At 44.0% G+C, this 6,466-nt stretch overlaps 2 pseudogenes; one reads left to right on the forward strand and one right to left on the reverse strand.

Annotated features, from left to right (window-relative positions):
• Positions 1–1,616: 1,616 nt before the first annotated feature.
• Positions 1,617–2,524, reverse strand: LOC118719025 (annotated as a pseudogene).
• Positions 2,525–3,435: 911 nt separating this feature from the next.
• LOC118719026 lies at positions 3,436–4,230 on the forward strand (annotated as a pseudogene).
• Positions 4,231–6,466: the final 2,236 nt, after the last annotated feature.

The following is a 6,466-nucleotide window of genomic DNA, read 5'->3' on the forward strand; positions in this document are numbered from 1 at the left end:
AAAAAAAAAAAAAAAAAAAAAAAAAAATTCTTCCCTCAAATGCATAATTTTGGTCTAATCATGAAAACTCATCGGTCAATCCCAAACTGAGGAATATTCAACAAAAACCTGACCTGGACTCTTCAAAAGTTTCAAGGTCATGAAAACCAAGGAAAGACTGAGACCTGCCACGGATTGGAGGAGACTGTGGAAACAAGACAACTAAATGCAATGTGGGGTCCTGGATGGGATCCTAGAACAGAAAAGGACGATGGTGGAATAACTGGTAAAGCTCTTATGAAATCTATAGTTTAGTTAATAGTATTGTGCCAATGTTAATTCCTTAGTTTTAACTATTGAACCTGGGTTATGTAAGCTGTTAACATTAGGAGAGTCTGAGTGAAGGGTATACTGAAACTTTCTATACTATCTTTGCAACTCTTCTGTAAATCTAAAATGATTTCAAAATAAAATGTTAAAACAAAATGCAGACATGAATACCATCATTTCCCATCATTACTGCTATAGACTAAGTCTGTGTCACCTTTAAATTCACACGTTGAAACCTAATCCCATATGTATTTGGAGGTGGGGCTTTTGGGAGGTAATTAGGTCATGGGGCAGAGCATTCTAAATGGAATGAATGCCCTTATATTGTAAAAGAGACCCCAGCAAGCTCCCACACCCCTCCACTCTATGAAGACACAGCAAGAAGAGGACTCTCTCTGATCCAGGAAGTGGGCCTTCACCAGACACCAAATCTACTGGTGCCTTGCTCTTGACTTGCTCTAGAACTGTGAAAAATAAATTTCTATTGTTTACAAGCCACCCAGTCTATAATATTCTGTTATGGCAGCCCAATATAAGACAATTACACATTAAGTTTGCAAAATAGTTTTGAACAGATTATAAAGCTACATGCCAAACTCCTATCAGAAGTTATCTCTAAAGATAGGGATTGCCCTAGCTGGTTTGCTCAGTAGATAGAGTCATTCTGCAGACAGAAGGGTCCTGGGTTCAATTCTGGTCAAGGACACATGCCTGGGGTTGTGGGCTCAATCCCCAGTGGAGGGTGTGCCGATCAATGATTCTCATCACTGATATCTCCCTCTCTCTCCCTCTCTCTCTCTCTCTCTCTCTCTCTCTCTCTCTCTCTCTCTCTATCTATCTCTCTATCTCTCTATCTCTCTCTCCCCCTTCCTGTGAAATCAACATATATATGTAAAATAAAAACTTAATATGCTAAGTGCCTGGTCGTTTGGTTGTCCATTCAACCAAAGCGTAATACATTAATGATATGGTAAGGCTACTCAACTGCTCTCTATGGTACTGAGTTTGGCACACAGTGGTGAGGGCAGGGGAGAGATGCAGGACTTGAGGCATTGCATAGAGGAAGTTAAACACCTGGGGCATGGAGAAAAATAGCATGGTCTGGCTGAAGTGTCCCAAGTTGCCAACCACAGTAAAGGTCACGCCAGCAAAGTAACAGAAGGCATCTCCCCCATACACCTGTGACCAGTACCAGTTATGGTAGAGCAATCCCAATGTCGTGAAGAAAAACAAAACACACACACACACACACACACACACACAAAAAAAAAAAAAAAAAAAAAAAACAACAACAACAACAACAACAACTAGGGTATCATGAAGTAGAGGGAAAATACATGATCATCTTGACAATCACTTCTAAGCTCACCAGGCTGAAGATGATGATGGAAGTAGAAATGATTAGTGTCTAGCCAGCCTGTAAGCCATCAGTTCCTGCTAGGATATTGATGCATTGGTACCAAATACTACCAACAGCTCCTTATCCACATCGTCCAGGACCCTCAAGTCCAAACACTGGCCAAGAATTGGACATGAAGTCTTGGTTACCACAATGGTCATGTTGCAAAAGTTGGTGAAATAGACCATAAGGAGGAGTAGTGAGGCAACTGTGGGCTGTGGCAGCTTGTGGCAACAGTGTAGATTCAGGACATCGTCTGAGGGGAAAAGCCCAGAAAAACAATGCAGCAGGTGACAAGATGCGTGCCTATCAGGGACACAAACTCATGGCGGAAGACGTCTTTACACTGCTCCTCCACAAAGCAGTTCAAAAAGGGAAAGGGACAAAGCAGAAGAAGAGGAAGAAAACAGCACAAATGATCATTTCCTGGGTCTCTGGTCTGTGGCCCGGCAGCAAAGGGTGTGGAGAGGCACTTTTAACGTTTTAAAAGATAAATGTATACATATATTGCTTGTGTAATGAAAATTTAATTTTTTAAAATGCAAAAGAAAGCCAAAGGACCAGAAATTTGGTTTCCTGACTTTCAAAAGTAAAACAAGTGTCCCAAGTTGCCAACCTCACATGCCAACTATGAAACAACCTTCTACAAGACGGCTCAGGAGCCTGAGGAAGCAATGAGAAGCCCTAAGCAGCTTGCTTGGGGTCTCTAACTGGACCTTGCCTGAATCACCTGGGCAGGGCTTGGCAAGAGAAGCCATCCACTGCGGCCTTGGAGACCTCTCACCAAACTTCCTGCCCAAGCATCTGCATGGCCATCCTTCGCCTCTAATTCCCCATAATACCACAGACTCTGAGTCACTCTGAATGTGAGCAGCACTCACAGGTCACTCATCAGTTTTCTGTTTCTTGGCAGAAGCTCTCAGAGAAATGCAAGCATAGCTCAACACCCTGGCCGGGGGCCTAGAAACAGCCTCCTGTTGCCCACAAATCTTTCTGCCAGAAAGTGTTCGGTCTTAGTTCCTCCCAATCAGCTCAGAGTTCTCTTTTCATTTATTTTTATTTCTCTAATAGCATTGGATCAGCACTTACTGTGATAAGTTCCAGTACAGGCTCTATGTGAGAAGATAATCAGAACACTTTCAGTCTCCAGATAGAAATATCTAATCCAACCCGGGAGATGAGACAGGCTAGTACGTAAAAGATTTAGGAGCTCCTACATCTCTTCAAAAATATGCTCTGAGCTCCTACCACATGCCTAACACTGACCAACAGAGATATGAGTTTCCGCCCTCCTGGAGGTTTCTGGCTGCTTGGGAAGATGGGCTTTAAATAAACCAATAATTATTTTGCTACAACTGTGGTAAGTGCTAGGCAGGAAAAGTGAAAGATACTATGAGGGAGAGTGACATAGGGGCTAGATTCTGAGGTAGAGAGAGGGTCAGGAGACATCTCCCCAAAGAAGTAACATATCAGCTGAGACCTGAAGGATGATTCGGACTTAAGTAAAAAGTGAGGGAGGGGTTTGCTTGGAAGAGTGGGGAATTCCTGAAGTAGGAACCAGGAGGTACAAAGGCCCTCAAGTAGGGATGAGCTTTGGGTGGTGTATCTGTGGAGAGATCGGGAGCCTGGAGAGAAAGGGAGAAACAGCCAAAAATGGTCCTAGAAGGAGGCAGGTAGACCTCACAGAGCATTGTAGACCATATAAGTGATCTGGAACCTTAAGTGCCATGGAGAGTAATTAAGGGCTTTAAGCAGTTTAAATGAATGGAATGTAACAACTAATCGATTGCCTCAAAAGTTATTTATTTGACTATTATATATAATATATAATAAAGTAATATAAACTACTATATTAATAATTAGGACCACAGCAGGGCCCCATAGAAGGCACTAGGGATTGGAGCTGCGAGGAGCCTGAGGAAGAGCAGGAGGAAATGGGGACCGACCCAGCTGGCTACTCCTACCAGCCCCTGAATCAAAATCCTGAACCAGAGGAGGTGGAGCTGGCACCAGTAGGGGACGGAGAAGATGTGGTGGTGGTTATCCAGGCCCGGATCCAGGCCCTGGGGCTTCATATGCCAGACCCACCATTAGAGAGCGAGGATGAAGATGAGGAAGGAGCAACCACAGCTCTATTCTCACGGACCCAGAACATGTAGAGCTGGTGAAAAGGACAAATGGCTGGAGTACTTTGCCTGCACCAGGGGTTCCTGCCTGGGCTCGGGAGATATCAGATGTCAGTGGAAAGACGTGGTACAGATGGCTCTCCAAGCCCGGCAGGCATCCTCCGCCTGGAAGTGAGCACCTTGAGAGCTGCCTTATCTCCCTGCATTCCACTGGAACCAGCACAGGACTGAACACATCCGTGGTTGTGACGCCCATCTCCCTTCCACATCAAGGCAAACCAAATTTCTTCTCAGAGACCCGCTTTATTCAGCCTGTACTTGTGGAGACATCAGCCCAAGCCCAACCTACCATAGCATGTATCACTCTGGAGAATAAAGCACCCTATGTGCTCAGAAGAAAAAAATAATAATAATAATAATAAAATTTTTAAGGTAAAATGGTGTAGCCTCTGTAGAAAACAGTTTGGTGGTTCCTCAAAAAGCTAAACATAAAGTCACCATATGACCCAGCAACTCTACTTCTGGATATATACCCAAAAGGATTGAAAACAGGGACTCAAACAGATACTTGTAAGCCATCCTAGTAGCGTTCATTATTCACAGTGGCCAAAAGTGGAAGCAACTCAAGTGTCCGTCAACACATGCATGGATAAACAAAATATCATCCATTCATGTGTTGCATTTCACACATCCAGGAATGTACTTGTTCTTAAGTAAGGGATAAAAACACGCTCTCATCAGGAGAGATGGATCACCTGGTGTGGCCCTAATTCCTCGGTCTGATTAGAGAATATACACTCTTCCCTCATCTTGTTTTCCCCTTTTCTCTTACACAAAAGATAACATTTCCTGATCCTCAGAAACATCAGGAAGCCTGGATTCTCAGTGGTGTTCTTTGTGCAGTGCACCTTCCTAGAGAGAGAGAGAACAGTATTTCTCAGGAGTATCAGAGACTTAGTCCTGCATCTTAGCCATCCTCTCCAGTCCTGATTCATCCATTCTAGTCCTTCCCAATGAAGTTTGGGCCTTTGGTAAGCAAGAAAGTGGCTCTGGTTCTCAGACCTAAGGGGTCAGGTCCCATCCAAGGATATACAACGGGGGTTTGAATAGGGATTTGTAACAGTAATGAATTATTTTCTTCAATTGGTACTCAAAATTTACTAGGAATATGGGTTGACTGGGAAGCTTTCTAAAAGGCAGATCCCAGAGCATATCCCAATCTCTGGCCCTGGGCCCGAACATTTGAAACGTAAACAAACTCCCTAGCTAATTCTGATGAAGATGGTCCACGAGTTTTCTGCGACTACCTACCTCGTGCCTGCTTACGACAGTAATCAATGTTGCTGTGACAGTAGCCAATCTGAGTGGCCTTCTGCTGCTGCTGCTGCCCAGGCAACAACAGACTTTTTGGGTCTCTTCCTTGTTTGCTAACCCAACGAGCCCCTGTGCACAATAGCCTTCTGATACCGCAGAGACTACAATCGACCCAAACAAAGAAACTGATTCATGGTTGCAGAATCAGGGATTATAAATTCCTACGTCATCTCACTTTCAGAACACGAGTCTCTTAATCCCCTTCCTTGGCTCCGCTTCAGATGTCAGGTACTAGCCCTCAGTGATTGCATTTCATTGGCATGAACAGGGTACAGTCCCCAAGACCCAGATAGTTTTCCAAGTCTGCCACAAGCCAGGGTCCTCCCTGACCTGGCACCTACAGTGTTTTGTAATACTGTGTCCTATTGATTTAAAAGTAAATACATCTTCTCTCATTTAAGTATAGATCGTTCAGTTTATAACTTTTACTTTGCAGCAAACCCAAAAGAGTGCTCGTCAACTATTTTTTTTTGTCAGATACTATCTTTAAATATATATTTTTTTAATTGATTTTGTACAGAGAGGAAGGGAGAGAGACAGAGAGTCAGAAACATCGATGAGAGTGAGTCATCGATCAGCTGCCTCTTGCACAACCCCCACTGGGGATATGCCCACAACCAAGGTACATGCTCTTGACCGGAATCAAACCCGGGACCCCCCAGTCCCCAAGCCGACGCTCTATCCATTGAGCCAAACCGGTCTCGGCCAGATACTATCTTTAAAAAAATCCATAATAGGAGAGAGATTAGGTTAAGTACTAGGATCTGCACCTAATTCCTTAGCAGATGTGGTACAGAATGGCCTAACCCCGGCAAACTGCAGCTCGAGAAACACATGCTGCTCTTTGGCCCCTTGAGTGTGGCTCTTCCACAAAATACCACGGCCTGGGCGAGTCTATTTTGAAGAAGTGGCATTAGAAAAAGTTTTAGTTTAAAAAATTTGGCTCTCCAAAGAAATTTCAATTCTATACTAATGATATTTGGCTCTGTTGACTAATGAGTTTGCTGACAACTGTGCCAACCCATGGAACTTGTGACTATGTTATAGTTACATGGCAAATGAGAATTAAGATAGTAGATAGGCCCTAGCCGGCGTAGCTCAGTGGATAGAGCAACGGCCTGTGGTCTGAAGGATCACAGGTTTGATTACGACCAAGGGCATATGCCTGGGTTGCAGGCTCGATCCCCAATAAGGGGTGTGCAGGAGGCAGCTGATCAATGACTCTCTCATCATTGATATTTCTCTCTCTCTTTCCCTT

The sequence above is a fragment of the Pipistrellus kuhlii genome, unplaced genomic scaffold, assembly GCF_014108245.1.
Source record: "Pipistrellus kuhlii isolate mPipKuh1 unplaced genomic scaffold, mPipKuh1.p scaffold_m20_p_15, whole genome shotgun sequence".
Classification (NCBI taxonomy): Eukaryota; Metazoa; Chordata; class Mammalia; order Chiroptera; family Vespertilionidae; genus Pipistrellus; species Pipistrellus kuhlii.